The sequence below is a fragment of the Mirounga leonina genome, unplaced genomic scaffold (genome assembly GCF_011800145.1).
Source record: "Mirounga leonina isolate KUSES-001 unplaced genomic scaffold, KU_Mleo_1.0 Mir_115, whole genome shotgun sequence".
NCBI lineage: Eukaryota > Metazoa > Chordata > Mammalia > Carnivora > Phocidae > Mirounga > Mirounga leonina.
Genome location: NW_023270268.1, coordinates 29,521,640 through 29,540,148, shown reverse-complemented (window position 1 = coordinate 29,540,148; position 18,509 = coordinate 29,521,640). Strand labels below are relative to the sequence as shown.

General features: G+C 38.4%; 1 protein-coding gene and 1 non-coding gene across 9 annotated transcripts in view; both read right to left on the bottom strand.

Annotated features, from left to right (window-relative positions):
• TMEM108 (transmembrane protein 108) overlaps nt 1-18,509 on the bottom strand; it is a 647,919-nt gene that overhangs the window by 195,232 nt on the left and 434,178 nt on the right. The window lies entirely within an intron of this gene.
• On the bottom strand, nt 15,236-15,339 carry LOC118007167. Its single transcript, XR_004678300.1, has one exon. It is a non-coding gene; the product is annotated as a U6 spliceosomal RNA (small nuclear RNA).

Genomic DNA, 18,509 nt, shown 5'->3' with positions numbered 1-18,509 from the left:
GATCCCAGGGTCCTGGGATCGAGTCCCTCATCGGGCTCCCTGCTCAGTGGGGGAGCCTGCTTCTCTCTCTGCCTGCTACTTTCCCTGCTTGTGCTCTCTCTGAAAAATAAATAAAATCTTAAAAACTTTTATCTTTGATTTAAGGACAAAATTCTTCCTCCTCTTTAGCCCCCCACACTGGATATTAGATCCATAATCTTTGCTTCCTTTGTCCTAAGAAATGAAATATTAATTTGCAAAGCAATGCTCAGACCCTTCCTAGAGCTCTGACTCCTGATTCAGGAATGCACTATGTCTTAGGACAAGTAACACGTCAGGTAGATTCTGGACTCTCACTGATTTTTCTATTTTTCTGCTAAAGCCACTGACTCCTTTTTCTGAAATCACATACATATACAGTGTAAACTTCGTTTCAAAAATCCATTCACGCTTCCTTTTGTCTGATATTTCAAATTTCAACATGTTCCCATGGCATCTTTTATTGCTTTCCAAAACATTCTTTGTCCTCATCAAGCTGGTGTTTTTACTTACTTCTTGCCATGCACACTCACACGTGAGCCTCATGCTGCTCATTTCCACTTCAATATTAATCTTCTATAGGGAATGTCCTCTCTCCTTCCCTCTGGCAATTCAAACATATTTGAAATCCTCTCCTGCTGTAATTGCTCTTTAGCCTACATCCCTTAACAATCACGCATATATTCCTTACAGAATTAAAAAATCCTAGAGTTGTAAGAAGCCTCAAAGGGCAACTATTTACATCTCATCGCAATACAGGAGTCCTTTTTACAACACTGAAAACTAGCCAAAAAAGAAACAAAAAGTGGGGGGAGGGTTGTTTCCATCTGAAATTGAAGAGAAAAAATTCATGCCATGAAACAGGAAAGGTTAAACAAATTATTACAAAGGGTATATATATTTTTCTTTTAATCCCAAACTTTCCTAAGACTCCAAAGAGAATATAATTTCATTCTGATAAAGATAAACTGAGTTACCATTATTAATTGGTTTAACTCAGGTCAACTCAGCAAACATCAAGCATATGTAAAAATTCCTAAAACTTTTGTTATTTCTTTATATCTTGCTATAAATTTAGGATGCTATTTAAATGCAAAAACCAGTATTAATAAATGTTATAGTTCATTTTTATTTTTATTTACTTTTTAAAGATTTTATTTATTTGTTTGACAGAGACACAGCAAGAGAGGGAACACAAGCAGGGGGAGCAGGAGAGGAAGAAGTAGGCTTTCTGCAGAGTAGGGGGCCTGATGCAGGGCTTGATCCCAGGACCCTGGGATCATGACCTGAGCCGAAGGCAGACACTTAACAACTGAGCCACCCAGGTGCCCCTATAGTTCATTTTTAATGAAGAGTAATATTTTGGTAAAAGCATTAGAAGAAGTATTAACCTTGTTATAAGTTTACTACCTACTTGTTGTCTATATTAGCTATGTAGGAAGTCTGTCTAGTTGGACCTTGAGACCAGCCTGCCATCTGGTGACAACCAACTCAAATTACAGGTAAAATATTTGAAGGAAACATTCTAGAAGGAAATAGAGATTGACTGTCAATATTGAAACTAAGACTAAAATCCTACGAATGACACCTAACTGTTCATAGTAGTATGCCTCACCTTTTTCATTACTTACCCCCTTAGGAGACTTTTTGGGCATTTTCCCCCTATGTTCCCTCCATGAAATTTTAATACCACAGATATACTGTGTATTTGTTTTGTATCATATTTATATCTGTGTTTTATACAAAACAAGAGTCAGCACAAGGTTACTATCTTTATTTAATGCAGGGTTAAGGATTACTAAATAAATTTTAAGTCAAAAGATACAGTTATTAACATTTAATTATCAATTTGCCATAATTTTGTAGCACTGCATATATTTTGTGTATCTTCCTTGAACTCAATGTCAATACCGCTTGCATGATATCCAAGAAAACCCAGGAAGAGAAATAAAATACTAAGGAATAAGGTTTTGTTGGATAGGATTGAGTTTTGGAGGGCCACAGACCATTGCCATAACAATTCGAGCTGCCCTACTTTCCCCTCTCACCAAGAACCAATTTCCATCCCTTTGGGGCAAAACTGTCCTTGTTAGGAATATGCAGTACCAAAGATATATAGCAAAAATTATTTCAATACTTTGCCATATGACACAGAGTAGAAGTAAATCTAAGGAGATTTTTTAAAGCCTATATGAACTCTGTCACAATGAACAGCGTCATTATGCACTGAGGGCTCAATTCTATCTGTGGATATAAAAATAGACTCTAGCTTTTTTAGCATTAACTTTCCTGGTTCATTTCTCCCTATTTCATATTCCTCTTAGGCCATTACTCTGTCTCCTCTTCCACCTCTTAAATGTGGGCATTCCTGCCTGTCTTGGCCTCCCCTTCTTCTCTTCTTGCTCTAAACTTTCTCTCTGCACATTCCCTTAAAAACTCTTTCATTTTAGTTAGCTCTGCATTAGTTAGGTCTCTAGCTGTGGACACTTTCCTGAGCTTCTTGCCTCCCTGCCTGACAACTCCTCAGAGAAGTCCTGCTCAAACCTCAAACTCAGTGTGTCCAAAATAAATGATTAATACATATTTCAACCACTTTCTGGAGTTCTCTATTCTGGTAATGAACTTTGTCTCTCAATAAGCCAGGCTGAAACTCCTTGTACATCTTATCAGGTCACAAATCTCATTGTATCCTTCCTTTGCTACTGTAATGGCTTTCTGACTCTTCCTGCTATGTCCAACAGCGGTTCTTCAATATGTCAGACCCTTGGCATCCTTGGCCATGGGACATGCATGGATCTCAGCAAAAAGCCAGCTGGAAAGAGGAAGAAGCTGGGCAGGGTGGGATGGGCTGGGGTAGGGGAAACTAATCTGATTGGAAAGAGAGTTTGAGAAACTGTGCCACTCTGGCATGTCAAAACCACACAGACATTTTCAAGCACTCTGGGCACAACAATAGGAAGGTTTGAAATAACAGGGTAGTTTCACCCTATTGGTTCATTCATAGCAGGGCCCAAGTCCTCGTAGCCAGATAAAATAGTCTCCTACTGATCTTTTGTCTCCTATCCCTTAGTTTCTAAAACTCAAATCTGATCCCACACTACTGCACTTAAAATTCTTCAGGGGCTCTCTCATACTCATACATTGCTACCAGGCAATGACAAATAGAAGCAGGAAGCTGGGAAGGACAGCTGGCTCAGGAAGCCCATTTCAAGAACCATACCAGAGGGGATTACAGGACAAAGGTCTCAGACAAAAACCTAAAACCAAGATCCCTCAGGGGTAATCCCTCCTTTTTAGTTTAGCCACTGCAGAGATTATCCTGTGTTCTCCATGTTCAGCCACAGGAACAATTCTCTGGGCAGGGCTTATGACTCCATTCCTTCTTGGTCCCTCTATCTAGAATGCTGTTCTCCATTTTATCTGTTTATTTTATCTTTGCTTATCCAAACTCTGTTCATTTTTCAGGGATTGGTTTAAAACATTATCTCGTTTGTGCACCTTGATCAAGACAGCTTCATGGAACAGAAAGGAGAAGGTAGAAATAGGTAGACAAATGAGCTGATTCAAGGAGAGGGCTCTTGTCTGTTTTGCTCTCTGCTATTTCCCCAGGGTCTAGAACAGAATCTAGCACATGGTGGGTAATCAGTAAATATTTGTTGAATACATGACTTAGTAGAAGCATATAAAGAGGGACAAAATCAGGTTTTATAGCTAAGTAACATTTGTATCAGTAATTATAGATGACTGTATTATTAAAAAATATTCATAGTCCTTTCTTGGAGGAGCAAAGCATAGATGATTTGTGATGGGCATGAAGTGTTGGTGAACAATAAATCTTTGTTGTCTTAAGTTACTCAGATTTGGAAGTCTTTTGTTATTGTAGCATAACCTAGTATATCCTAATATAGTAATTGGTATCAGGAGTAGAATGTTCCTGTAACAATAAAAAGGCCTCAAATATAGGGCACTGACTTGGGGTCAGGCAGTGGTCCTGTATGGAAACGCTTAGTGGAGCCTGGAAGAATGGCAATCCATTTTTCAGTAGGAAAACATTTTTTTTTAAAAACTGTCACCTGTGACAATTTAGGATACATATAATATACCTGATAAGCTTGTTGCTTTAGGTGAAGAAGGTGAAAAAATGGGATGCCAATAGCATCCTTTGACTGCTGTTGGTTGCATCTGACAACAGTACCATGAAGGAAAAATGATTTAAGAAATGGATCCTTTATAAGCAGAAATGAAAGGGACTAAGAGTCCAGAATTCCAAGTCTTACAGGATTAGAAGAAGCAACTTCTTTACAACCTAAACTGTAACAGAAAAAAAACTGAGGAGACCTTTGAACAATGAAGGTAATCAAATCTTAGTCTCAGGGCAAGGACCAAATTAAAGGTATGGTTTTATAACCTTTTAAAAAACTACTGAATGGCTTAAGATGGCCCCCAACTGGACAAAATGGCCCAGGAAAAAGAGACTAAGGGTGTAGCTCTCCCCCAATAAGTTCAAGGTACTTAAGATTAACTCTAGAAAGAGAAGGATTTCCTTCCCCACCCAAATTTGACGATGTGATTTGTTCAGCTAATGAAACGTGAGCCGGAGTGATGTATGTCAATTCTGGACGAAAGCTTTAGTAGCGACTGCTCCATTAACAGGAAGCAATTCTCCTTTCCCTCCACCACAAAACTGGCAGTGTTCCAGGCAGAGGCTATATCATTAGCCGAGGTCTCAGATAATGATGAGTAAGCAAAGCTACAGGCCATCCTTGTTGGCATGGAGCATGAGGAAAAAATAAACTTCTGATTGTCATCTGCTATTTTGTGGTAATTTGCTACCACAGCATAAATCAAGCACTCTGACAGATATAGGGACTTTTAAAAACATTTCTCAAAACTTCAAAGGAAAAGAGGACTATTTCATACTAAGAGAGGTGAAAATTTACTCACTAAATAAAGATAGTGAACACTGGGAGAGAAAACTTTGGTGAATTTAAAACCTAGTTATTAAGGTTCTGTAGGGGACTATGCTTTGTAAAAACTGATCCCCTTCTCTGATTTTGTGTTCTTATGCCCCACATTTTTCTAAAACAAAATCTGCATGGCTGTTGCTTATGGTACCCACCCCCATGCTCAAATTTTATTTACAATGGTACTACTAAAAAATACATTCTGTCACTTCCTCCATTAATTCTAAATGAAGATGATTTGTTTTTGATCACAGAATAAAAATCAACTAGACTGGCATATTTAGGATTTCTTTCTTTGCAATGAACCACCCAAACCACTATTTAATTAAAACACCAGCTCAGTCAACTCTGATAGATCATAATATTTAGCACCAGTGGCTACAGAATGTTGTACAGAACCCTTAGTTTAGATCCTCATATAGAAGTGACAGCCTCTAAGGATACCTAGCATGAGCCAATGTTCCTCTTTATTTACAAGAGCAAGGAAGATCACACGATCACACACACACACACACACACACACACACAGTGCCTGGCACAGAGCAGGTGATCAGTAAGTGCCAGGTTTCCTCTCATACCCAGACTCCTCCTTGCCTCTTTATTGAAGAGATCTGGCTGATGAGACTTCCTGATATTTTAAGGTTTTAAAACAAACATGGCAGATGATTTCTCCACAGCAAAGCTTTTAGAGAAGCTCAGTTTTCTAGAACTAGGGTGATCAGATATCTCGTATAGGACTGGCTCCACTGTCTTAAAAGGCTTAATGAAAACAGAAGGAGAAATTATCAGGAAAAGAACATAGTAACATCCAATAAAGATTTAATTGGCTCCTCTCTCCCCCCCTTTTTAGTGGTAATATTCAGGGAAATTCAACAAATGAAATGTCATATTCTTCTACCCTTGAAATACCTCCAGAATAAAAGGTCACTTTTCCTGAGTAAGAAAATGATGTCTCTATGGTTTAAGTTTTGCTTCTTGCCCTGATGTAAATAAAATCAGGGCTGACATATTAAAAGTCCTAAAGGCCTTCACCCTGGACATTAGCCCTTTGGCCCAGATGCTCTAACAACACCCTGTTGCTAAAGGTCATTCCCATATTCCCAAATTGCCATCTTTAAAGTGAGAGAAAAAAACAGTTTCTTCTTCACATGATAACAAGTTAAAAGTGGAGATTCTCTGTTGCCATGGGAATGGGATTTTTCTTGCTGTGCTGGCCTTCTGTTGGCAGATAAAACCAGTACTATAATCAATAAGAAAGTAGTACTTCATTTTCCACACCCCTCTTGGGGATGGAATTTTAAGCAAAAGAACAGAGAACTGTATTTGATGGGGCCCTAAATATCTATGGGTAGAAATCTCCCTTGTGAAAGACCAGCATGCCTAACAAAATGCCAATCTATGTTTTCACCATGCTCTGCTGAAGAATTCACTAAAAGTTGGACTATACAGGCCAATCTTTGATTCCTATCAGTTCCCTGTCAATAATTTACTTTCTTTGGCCTTATCTAAAAAGTCCTTCATATGTCTGAATTGTTTCTTAAGAACCAACCTGAGTTTGGAATTCCTTAGACTCTGAATTTTGGAATAAGGTTAAGGGGCATAAATGAATCTCTCTTGAACACCGTGTCTCAAATTTGTGTCAAGTAATCTGTTACTATCATCATGATGTCACTTTATTCTATTATCATTTAAACTAAAATCTCCAGCTTTTTCTTTTGATCATTTGGTCATCTTGAAGCTCTGTAATTTTCTCTTCTACACAGAAGAATGGCTTGGTAGAGAAAATCATTTAAAGCTTTTCCTAAAATATTAGATGAATGGATGATATCTCCTCTTCTCCTGTGTATATATTAAATAGTCAGCATCCACTCCCTGTAGAATTCCACTTTAAAAACAGGGTGACTTGAGCAGGGTCTATATTTATACATGTTTACCCCCGACAGTAGAAAAGTCATCCTCTATGTGTAAAGATCATTTCCTTTCAGAGAAAAGCAAATTGAATAAAAAAGGATCAAATGGATGCCTAATCACTAGATCAATCAAATTAAATGCCTTGGTGTCATCACAGGTAGACCAACCTAGGACAAAGGCTTGTGCACAGGTATGGGTAGCAAGAGGAAAGGGAACCAAGGCAGAGTCAATACTATGTGTCACCAAACTTATTTCTTCCTTTTGCAGATGGCAGTGCTAAACTGTATTTCCAAAGCTCCCCTAGAGTTAAGTGAGACCATGTGATTGAGTTCTAGTCAATAGCCTGGAAACAGACCCACTTATTTCTATTCTGCATGACCTTATATTCTCTTTCTCACTTCCCTGCCAAGTAGATACCGAGAATCCCGTGAAGGGATGCTGAATCCGAGAAGATGGCAGACTTACATTATAGAGAAATTCTAGGTCCCTAAATTACCACATAGAACAGGACCCCTCACCTCAGGTCCTGCTAACCTACACTTAATCAGGATGTAAGTGATAAATTTTTATTAAGTCAAACCACTGAGACTCTGACTTTTTGTTAAAAGAACTCCCATTACCTACCCTGACTAAAACAGAATGCTAAATGGATCCTGAAATATGATTCCTTCTATATGTTCAGCCTACCTTAAAGAGCCAAACAATGTCTTGAACTAATCTTAAACAATTTACATTAGGATTTTGAGGTAACTCTTGGTTATTGATCCTCTGAGTTTAAGGGCCAAGAAGCAATATTCTTAACAGTTAGTGCAAACTTGAAATTGATGGCCAAAAACATAAATAAAAATTACCTCCCCCCTCACTTCCCCAAACACTCTGTGTCTATGAAAAAAAGAAGTAAAATAAACTGTTTCTAAAGGCTGGAACTCATAAATGTCATTTCAGGGTAGAGGGTGAGGACAAGGCAAGGAGAAAACATCTAATCTCTTTCAGATTATTTACTCATCATTTATATGAGGAGATTATCCTCCTACTATACCACTTTTCATTTTGCAAATGTGTAGTATGCAGACCTTCTTGGTTCGATGAGAAAGGTTTCCAAGAAAATTAAATGTCAAGTCTACTTGGCTTACTGGTTTTGTTCTATATAAATTCCCTTTTTAATTCAGCTCTGAATAATAACATTCCTCAGTGTCAATGTGACAAACTAGCTTCAATCTTAATGGGGTGTGAGAATTGAGACAGGAGGTGAAGATTAGATATGGTTCTCATTTTAGCAGATTAGAACAGAATTAAGTCTAAAGACGGCTTTTAATGGCTCTGAGAAAGAAGTGGCACATGAGCCATCAGGATTTTTGAAAAATTATTTGTTCCTGTCTTTTTCCTTTTCCAGAGATTGGTGCCCTGATATATGTAAAGCTTAAAGTAAGCTAGAACACTCTCCTGAATGTGGATAGGAAATTGCTGGGAGAGCCATGTTGTCCTGTTCCACCCTCAAGAACACTACTTATATTAATGAGTTGGTGACAAGCCCTAGGAGACACAGGCCCAAAGTTGTTCTCTCTACCCCTCAATCCTACAGTAGCTCACGTGACACCATTCTGTTACAGAATTTCCAACACTGAAGGTAGGTAATGGTGGGTAATGGTGAAGATCAAGTTTGGTATGGATCCAATATTTAGTCAAACAAGATTTTTTAACCCCTCCTTTCACTTTACATATATATATAAATAAAAAACAGAAGTTAAGAGAACAGCCCATGTGCATTATATTAGCCCAGGTTCTCAGAGATAAAACTTTAGTCTATGTAATTTGCATATGCAGGGCACACAGAAGCATATGATCTCAAAATTCTTTCCCATTAGAATAAAGAAGCATTTTTACTGAGGAACGTTTAGAATAAAACACAGTGCAATTCCTTCACATTACAATATGAGAAGACAGCCCAGAAAGGTTAACTGACTCGCCCAAGGTCTGGTTCTCTGATAAGACCAAATGATTCAATATGACAGAACATGAACACATACACACACAGGAGAAATTATATACTAATTTGCATGTTAAACCCTCAGATGTCTGGAAGGAATATATTTAAAATATCATATCCTCTAAGTTTGCATCATCCAGGAAAATTATTCTTTAAGACTTGCCAACCTTGTTGCCAAGATTTTATCAAAAGGAAACTTGGATTGGGAAGACTAACTTTCTTATATGTTCTTTCCAGGGATAACTGCACAAATCAGTGGAGGACATATTTTCCACAGATTTGTCACAATATGCTCTCAACTGATATTTCTGTTTCTATTCACAAATAGGAAAGACTAAGTTTTAAACTGGGTTTTGATTTCTAAGCCTTTTCAGAGTATTAAAAATTGACCCCAGCACAGTGGTTGATGCTCTGCCTTTTAAAATCATTTTACGTGACGTGGCTTTGCAGACATGGTTCAGACCTAGGACAGTAAGGAATTAATTACAAGCTGTATTTACAATAGGAACAGAACAGTAGGAACAACTCAAATGGTTTGGGGAATCTAAACAACTCCTACCTCCAATATTTTGGAAGTAAAATTCAGGAATGTGCTACAAATGGATCACAAATAGTTGCCAACACTGAAGCAACCCTGAATAGTTCCTCATGAAGTGAACAGTGTTGGCTCTGACGAAAATACCAAAATGAAAGCAAAAAAATGGGTTATTACTCTTGATCCTTCAAGCTGAAAAGGATGTCACCCTGTTCTTGAATCTGTATCCTCTGACAGATTGAAAAGGTCCTCAATTCATTTGCCAAACATAGTGGAGGCAGCTGCTTATTACTGGGGTGAAAGTTTTCCTATAGCTGGAGAAAACAACAAATACTCAGTTCTGCCTCCCAGTGCCATGACCAGGAGTTAGCCTGTAGGATCTTTGGCTCTGCAAATGAAGGGGAACATACACATGGGCAGAATGTCAAGGAAGAGCTTCCCAACGCTCTCTTCTACCTGCTCCACTTCAGGCTCAGGTGGCCACAGGGAATTGGGATTAGGCTATTGCATAGACAGATAGTGCCTGAGCATGGAACACAAGAAGCCTGCCTGGCACTGGACATAAAATGGTAAACATGAACACCTTTGGAGATTAGGCAGAGTGCAGGTAGGGTAAAGGGCAAAGAGAAAATTTAAGAGTTCAGTAGAAAGCACCGATATGTCCATTCAATGGGGGAAACAACCACTGGTGGCTGAGACCTCCAATCAGAAAGTTACTTTTCCAACCAAAAGCACCTTAAAATATCTCCTTCTATTTATTCTATAGTCAGAGCAAAGAGGTCACTGCACTGAAAGAGGACACAGATTAAGACAGACAAAGCCAGAGCAACAAAGCCAAGCCAAACCTGGGTTAAGTGGTAGAGAAGGCAGCTGTAATTTTGGAGAACATGTGGCCGGAAGCAAACTTCCTTACAAATACAGCAATGAAGATCATATTTTAAAAGACCTTCCTAAAGGTATATAAGCAAAAACCAGGATAAACTCTATAGACAATAAATAAAAACCTTATTGGTTTACTTACCAACATGCAATCGAGACTATCACGGAAAAGTACCAGCGGGAAAAAAAAATCAGTGTGCCACTTAATATCCATGTACAAATTAGCCATATATTTTCATGGCTTGATTACTTTATTACAGAATGTATAAGTGGGCTTTCAAAGTTTAATCCACAGAGAATGCAATTTGGATATGCAGGGAAAACTGTAATTTAAAAATATTTTTAATTAAAAATTAAAATGTTATCCATAACTACTCAGGTCGTCCTTTTGAGCCCTCATCTGCTGTTAAAGAGAAAATGTTACATTATTTGCTCTTAACCAATCTCCATTTAACCAACTGGCTAAATTAATCAGCACCCTGCATTCCTTCTCCACATCATTGCCAGTTCCCTGTGGTGCACTGAGAACTCACTGTTAACAGGTTTCTTTCTGCTTTCAAGGGTCAGTTGTGTCCCCAAATCTGTTTATGTCCATCTTATGTATTATTTTAGTTACATAATATAATTAAACATACTGCAAAATAGGGAAAAAAATGTGAAGACAAAGGGCTGTCCATATGAAAACTAAATTGAATGCTTTGAATAGACTTAATTAAGGTGGGTTTCCTTTAACAATGCTTTCAATCAGGTATCAAGGCAACTGTAAACAAATTTTAACTATAAAAAAACTAAGATTCTATACTCAAATTTCTTTGCAAGTGGCTTAAAGAATTATTAACCTAGTAAAGAAAATACAATTAGAAATTGTGGATGAAGGGGCGCCTGGGTGGCTCACTCGATTGAGCATCTGTCTTCAGCTCGGGTCATGATCCTGGGGTCCTGGGATTGAGCCCCACATTGAGCTCCCTGCTCCCTGGGGAGCCTGCTTCTCCCTCTGCCTCTGCTGCTCCCCTTGCTAGTTTTCTCTCTCTTGCTCACACTCTCTCTCAAATAAATAAATTAAAATCTTTTAAAAAAATTATAGATGAAGCATTATAGGTGTAACTGATGCTAGAAATAAGAAGTCTAACTGGAAGAACAATATACGAAGAAAAGGTCTTGGCCCCACATTAAAAGACTGCTATATGAATGTACATTTACATTAAATTTAACTAAAATGTTTAAGATATATACAAATATAATTATTGATGATTCTGTTTTAACCACTTTTTAAAAAATCAGTTCTGATCACATCTGATGTAACACTCTTTACTGTGACTAAATTTCCGATCCAGTTTACATTTTAGTTCAATACAATGATTTAAATAGCTCCTTTAGAAAATATTCAAACTCCCTGACAGCTTCCCCTCCTCCTATAATGGCACCCAGCCCTCTCCAGCGTCCGATGGGGGTTGGGAGTACTCATCAGGCGTTGTGCCAGCCTTTTAAAATGCATTGCCTGGCACCCACTGATCTGCAGTGATGCTTCTAGTTTTCCTGTCACCATGTGTCTTTCTGGCCTCTGATGCTAAAGTACCAGGCTGGTCCCTTCTTTTACCTTCAGCAATGCTCCCAGGTAGGTCTTGCCAATGCCCCTTTGTTGTTCAGCTTTCTCTCAGCTCTGGCTGGCTACAGACCCCAGAGTGTGCTCCTGTACCATTCTGCCCCCTGCCCAATGGTCCACCCCAACATCTGCTGTGATGTTTCTGCTTCTCATGTCAGCAACCATGCTGCATGATAATTGAGCTTTGGGTTTACAGAGCACAGTGGGTTTGTATATGGGTTTGTAGCGCACAGTGCTCCTTCACAGAGACAGAACCCTGAGTCTGCAGCACTTCTCTGAAGTCTTCAGTCTCCCAACACCAAAGTGTAGAACAACTGTGGAGATGCCCCTCTTGCACACATTTCTGTCTCCCTCCCTCCTTCTTTTCTTTTCTCCCATCTTTACCCTAGCCAGGACAGAGGCAGACATTTCTTTTGTTTCTCATATCATCTTTTCCTTCTTCCTAATTCCAGTCTCCACACTATAGAAGAACCTCATGAGCTGGGCCCTCTAGGTTTGTTTTCTCTATACCTACAGAGCACATAAAATAATTTAATGGGCCTCCTCACTCCTTATTGCCTGCTTTCACGCCCACTGTCTTACCAGTCTCCTATGCTGAAGCCATAAGCCCACTGTGCCTTAAGAATGATGGGCTGCAATGAGACAAGACTTGAGGAGGGGAAGATGTATTAGTATAATATCTGTGAAAACATACATTTGTTTTATGTATATATTTACTTACTTATTCATTCCAGAGTGAGGGTTCCAACATTCCCAACTAACATTTTTGTTGTTATTAGAAAGGCTTCTCTACTTCTAGCTTAAGTTAAACATCTGCTATTTCTTTAAAGATGTCTGGACTGGAGAGTACAGTGAAGATGCTGGTTCAAGAAAGGACCAAACTGAGTCAGGTGTAGCCCCTACAGAAACACTGTCTTATCAAGACATATTTCATCTGGGTGTTATTATACAAAGAGTACCATGCCTGGATTTCAGAAAGCTTCATTGAAAGGACAGCTGTATTCAGCATACCTCTAGCTGGGCCCTATGCTCCTGGGATAAGGGAAGAATGGTTTGCTGGCTGAAGCAGAAATAAATGCCTAAGGCAGTGTTTAAGGCTACAAGACTACTGTAACATGGGAAGAAAATGCCTTACCGTGAACCTTCAAACCAGCAGACATAAAAACTGCAACATGAGGGATGCCTGGGTAGCTCAGTTGGTTTAACATCTGACTGTTGATTTCATGATCTCAGGGTTGTGAGATAGAGCCCCGCACTGGGCTCCATGCTCAGTGGAGAGTCTGCTTCAGATTCTCTCTCTCTCCCTCTCCCCCTGCTCACTCACACACCCTCTCTAAAATAAATCAATCTTCTAAAAAAAAAAAAACCAAAACCTGCAACATGACAATAGTTTGCCACTACCTAATGACACTGGTATTCCTAGGATTCCCTTCTCATGGTTTGCTAATGCATAAATGTGGTCATTGATAAATCTACACTGGAATCTCAGGCTTTCTCTCTAAAGGGTGATCCCCAGAAGGTCTTTTTTTTTTTTTTTAAAGATTTTATTTATTTATTTGAGAGAGACAATGAGATAGAGAGAGCATGAGAGGGGGGAGGGTCAGAGGGAGAAGCAGACTCCCTGCCGAGCAGGGAGCCCGATGCGGGACTCCAGGATCATGACCTGAGCCGAAGGCAGTTGCTTAACCAACTGAGCCACCCAGGCGCCCCCCAGAAGGTCTTTTTGAAGAGCCCAGTGACATCTAAAATCAGAGAACTCTCCGGGAAGACTCAAAACTATGAATTTTCCTGGAGAAAAGCAAATTTTAATCTTTTATATTCTGCTTAGGACGATTGGTCCTGAAGGGAAAAGTTTATCTTCCCTGCCCTCAATGCAGTCTGGTTAACTGATCTACAGTGGGAAGGAAGGATTCTGCTTCCATTAAAATTGGAATGAAAAGCTGGCAGTCAAATGCATGCAGAAACTATTAGACCTTGACACATTTGACAGATAAATGGCAGCCTGATGGCACATCAAACCAAAGTTGGGTTGCCTAGGTAGTATGGGATCTACTAGGTGGAGTACTAGGCAAAGAAGATTTGGGGTTCAGAGACAAAGGCTATTGCCACAGGTTTGTTGTGGCTTACAATATCTTTGACTCAAATGCTCTGGGCAAAAAGACTTCTGAATATTTAGATTCTATCTCAATATTAACCATCTTCTTATTTTCAGGGCCCAAAGCATAAAAGCTAAAATTTAATTTTGGTCATTGTCAAACTACTTGATAAGAAAACTTCCCAAGACTGGACTCAGTACTGCTTTTATGTTGGTTAGCTGGTTAAATCTCTATTCCAATGATCAAAGTCCAAGACTAATATGGTGATAATGAATAATCTCCCCTCGTCTGTTTGCCTGAAGTTCGTGCTTCTGGATTTGGTCTGCTCAAAGCTTAATTGTCTTGTAGCAAAATTACTCCTTGAAAACCTTTTATATGTTCCACTTAAATGTTCCTAAAAATGTTTCTCTTTTTGCAATGGGGTCTTTCATAAGAAGATAATCTCTAAGCTGTGGGAAGGGCAACTTTAGTGATGAAGTGACCCTAAGCATTTGGTATTTAAAAAGAAAGCAGATTTTGCCCTCAAAAAGCACAGACCTAAGGAAGGAAGCTGTCAACTAGAGTGAAATTAAACACACACACACACACACGGTTTTCTAGGTCAGAGCAATCATAAGGAGTAATGTAGCCCCTGAGTGGTTTTCTCTTTTCTTATGATTAAGAAAAATAAAGAAATCTGGAGTGACAAGACATAGATAAGGCCACTCAGGCTCTTCTTTTTTTTTTTTTTTTTTAAGATTTTATTTATTTGTCAGTGAGAGAGAGAGTGAGCGAGCACATGCCCAAGAAGGGGGAGCAACAGGCAGAGGGAGAAGCAGGCTCCCCGCTGAGCAGGGAGCCCGATGTGGGGCTCGATCCCAGGACCCTGGGATCATGACCTGAGCCGAAGGCAGACGCTTAACCGACTGAGCCACCCAGGTGTCCCAACTCAGGCTCTTCTTTTCTGGGATAGGACAACTGATCATAGATGAGACTCCTCTCTACCTTTACTGACACTTGACACCATCAATTTCCTATGGTTATCTAGCTTCCTATGTCAATAACTAGACTGAAGTTAACTTTCAAGCACACCCTTAATACAGATCGTCTTTATCTGAAAACAACTGGAAAACGGTCACTAATTCTCTGAATAAAGAATAAATGGAGTGCTTTTTGGAGTGTGTATATATGTGTTTCCCAACAGAATTGCCCAATATATCTACCATACATCCTTTACTTCATACAGGATGTTCATAGCACAGTCATAATGAAAGTAATTTTATGAATTTGTGTATCATCCTCTCGCAGAGGGCATGCTAATCCTCTTTGTATCATTCCACTTTTAGTGTATGTGCTGAAGCGAGCACCATAATGAAAGTAATTTTTAAAAAATCTATTTCAGGGCTTCATTTTATTTCCTTTGTTAGCCAAATGATTCTCTCTGGAAGCACCTACTGTGTCCTGATTTTCTAATTCGACCAGATCCTCATTTGTCAATGTTGTTCATGTGACACAAACCGTTCTCCAACATCACTTTCAACAACTTCATGAATTCTAGCCTTGTAAACACTAATCACTAAATGTGATGAGAAGCAGGAAAATTGAGGTTTAAAAGCAGGACTCTGGAACCAGATTGCCCAGGGTCTAATCTTGGTTCTACCATCCCTAGGCAACATGTCCTTGGGAAAATGACTGAACTCTCTGTGCCTCAGTTTCCTTATCTGTAAAATGGAAAAAATGGGAATAATTTTATCTCATAGGGTTGTTGTGAGGGTTAAATGCAAACCACTTAGAGCAGCACCTGGTATACAAATAAACACTATGTAGGTCTTGACTATCATTATCATCGTCACCACCATCATCATCATCATCAAAGTCTGTAGCAAATCTTTAGCAGCAAGATGGCAGGTATGCCTAAGTCATGGGAACTTTTGACACCAAAGTGGTAAATGAGACATTAAAGTAAGTAAATGAGGAAAGTAATCATTGTCTATCAGGAAATTGTTATAATCTAGCCATTTGTATTTCTTTAGACTATTTTCTAAATCTCGAGTCCTCATAAACAGGATAATTAGTGATTTATGCTTGGCTCATTTAAGAGTTAGGCTTTTTCAGAAAAAGTGTAACTCAGTGGAGTCCCATCCTAACTGTAACTAAATGGGCATCTATTTAACCAAATCTTATGCTATTTTTCTTCATGTCTCCTTGCAGTGCTTCTCAATCTTTTCCCAGAATAACACCTAATAGAAAAGGAGACTGAACCAATATATACCACCCCACCACCTCCTTAATCTCACATTAGTGGCCTAATCAGGAAATTTCCTTGAAGTCTCCTGTTTAATCTTTAAAAAGCATGCACATTTTGTTTTATATTCTGTAATATGTATATATCACTTTAATATAAAATAATTTTTAAATTTATCATCAATAAAATTTGTTTATATTATTTTGCCCTCAACATCCTCAAGTAAAACTGTTACTCTCTGACAGCATATTACATTTACCTGTTTATCCTATAGCTTTGCTAACTTCTTTCATGTATCTAGCAAGTGTGGACAAATGACAATAGTGGAGGCATAGATTAATGGAAAGTCAGCTACCACCATCACCATCTATCTGATGGTGAGTTATCTAGATGTCAGGAGAAAGCTTGAATCAATGACCTCAGGCTTACAAATGAGTATGTGAAATAATGAAAAAGAATCAACTGATGACCAGTTCACCTCACAGAGCTGTCTCTTGCTAATAACACCCACTGCTTTTAGTTGCCTCATCTTCCCTCACTTACCTAAATGATAGGAACATGGGCCAAGGTGACATGAGGTTTAACTGTTGATTATCTACAAGTGGACAAATCAGTATGAAGATTAACCATACCCAAAAGGTATGCATAGATAATGAATTTGTCCAAAAACACAATCCCCACAATTCTGCACAAATAACTGTATTTTAGAACGTGTCTATAATTGGAAATACATATTAATGAGCAGATATGTCTATCATGTTTTGGGGATATTTCTCTTTCTCCACAAAAAAACCAGACTTTGATCTTTCAAAAACTGATTTTAATATTTTGACCATTTCTTTATTGAGGAAGTAAAATGATATTTAGCTGCACGCATACCAACAATACCTAAATTATTTATGATAATTTAGAATGTTAATGTGTATCTGAATATTGGATACATTTTAAATTTAGTATGTTTACAATTAAAATTTTGGTACTACATTTTGACTAGTTTTGGTTTAACTATATTTTAAATTATCTGTGATCTTTCCTCTCCCCATTTATACCTTAGTTAATTGAGAGCTGGGAAATCCTGGAGTCTATAGCAGGGTTTTCAACAGGCAGCATCTTAGAATCTTTCAATTTGTTTTTTTTAACTAAACAGAAATGGAATGGTAGTCTAGTGCATTTGGGTAGCCCTGCCTTTTATACAACATAGTTCTGTGTATGCATAGGTGGACAGTGTGAATATTAGTTTTTCTATCGTAGTCATAAATGGAGCCAAATGCTTAGTTTGGAATTCTTAAAGATATCTCCCAGGAAGCACACACTACTATTCTCTACAATAGATGGAGAAATAACATTATCTCTTTTCATGAAATTTTAAGGAAAATGTTATTTTAATAAAAAGAATGAATGCTATTGTATATAAGTTAGCTCTCTCTCCATGTCTCTCTACTGTTAACATCAGAGGAGTATTGAAATAATGAATGCATTGTTAAGGAACCCAAGAAAACAGAAGTGTAATATCTGACCCCGCCCTTGTTTCTACTACACCTGCACTGAGATGGCCTGTGGTTATTCAATCAGCTAATCATGTCTTTTGTTCAAATCACTGTGTTTTTACTCACTGGGGCTAATCTACACAGCCATCTGGTATTTAGTAGATAATTGTCTTTTCCAAGTCCCAGGAGCCTAAAAGGCATCTTAGGGGAAACTGAACTACATACATCCTTGCCAGGTAGAACAACTACTGAAACCCAGATAGAGGGAAATTGATAATTTTCAATTGGAATACTGATTTTGCCCTGTGCTACAATGAACCCGGAGTTTATATAGGAAATGATGGTTCTGATACTCTTTAGTGTGACTTAGTTTAGAATCTGCTTCCACTTTCCTTGGCAGCCTTGCCTCCTACCAGTCCAACTGAGCCAGCATCTCCAGGGGTGAGATTCACAAAGCTGTATTTCTACAGGCTCTCTCTCAGGTGGTTCTAACATATATTTTAAACACTGGGATAAAACAGTCAACAGCACAAAGTCCCTTTCCTGCAAAGATAATATTTTAGGATTTTGTTTATAATCACTTTTTATGGGGCTAAAAGAAGTACAAGCTTACTGCAGAAATATACAAAGAAGTCTAAAGATAAGCCCAGAACCATATCATCCAATGATAACCACAGTTAATATTCTCTATACAGCTGCAAATACTTCTTTTCCAAAAAGTAAGATTATATATACAAGAAAGTTAAGTCTTTTTTTCACTTACCAATACATCATGAAGAGTTTTTAATGAGACAATGTCTTTTTA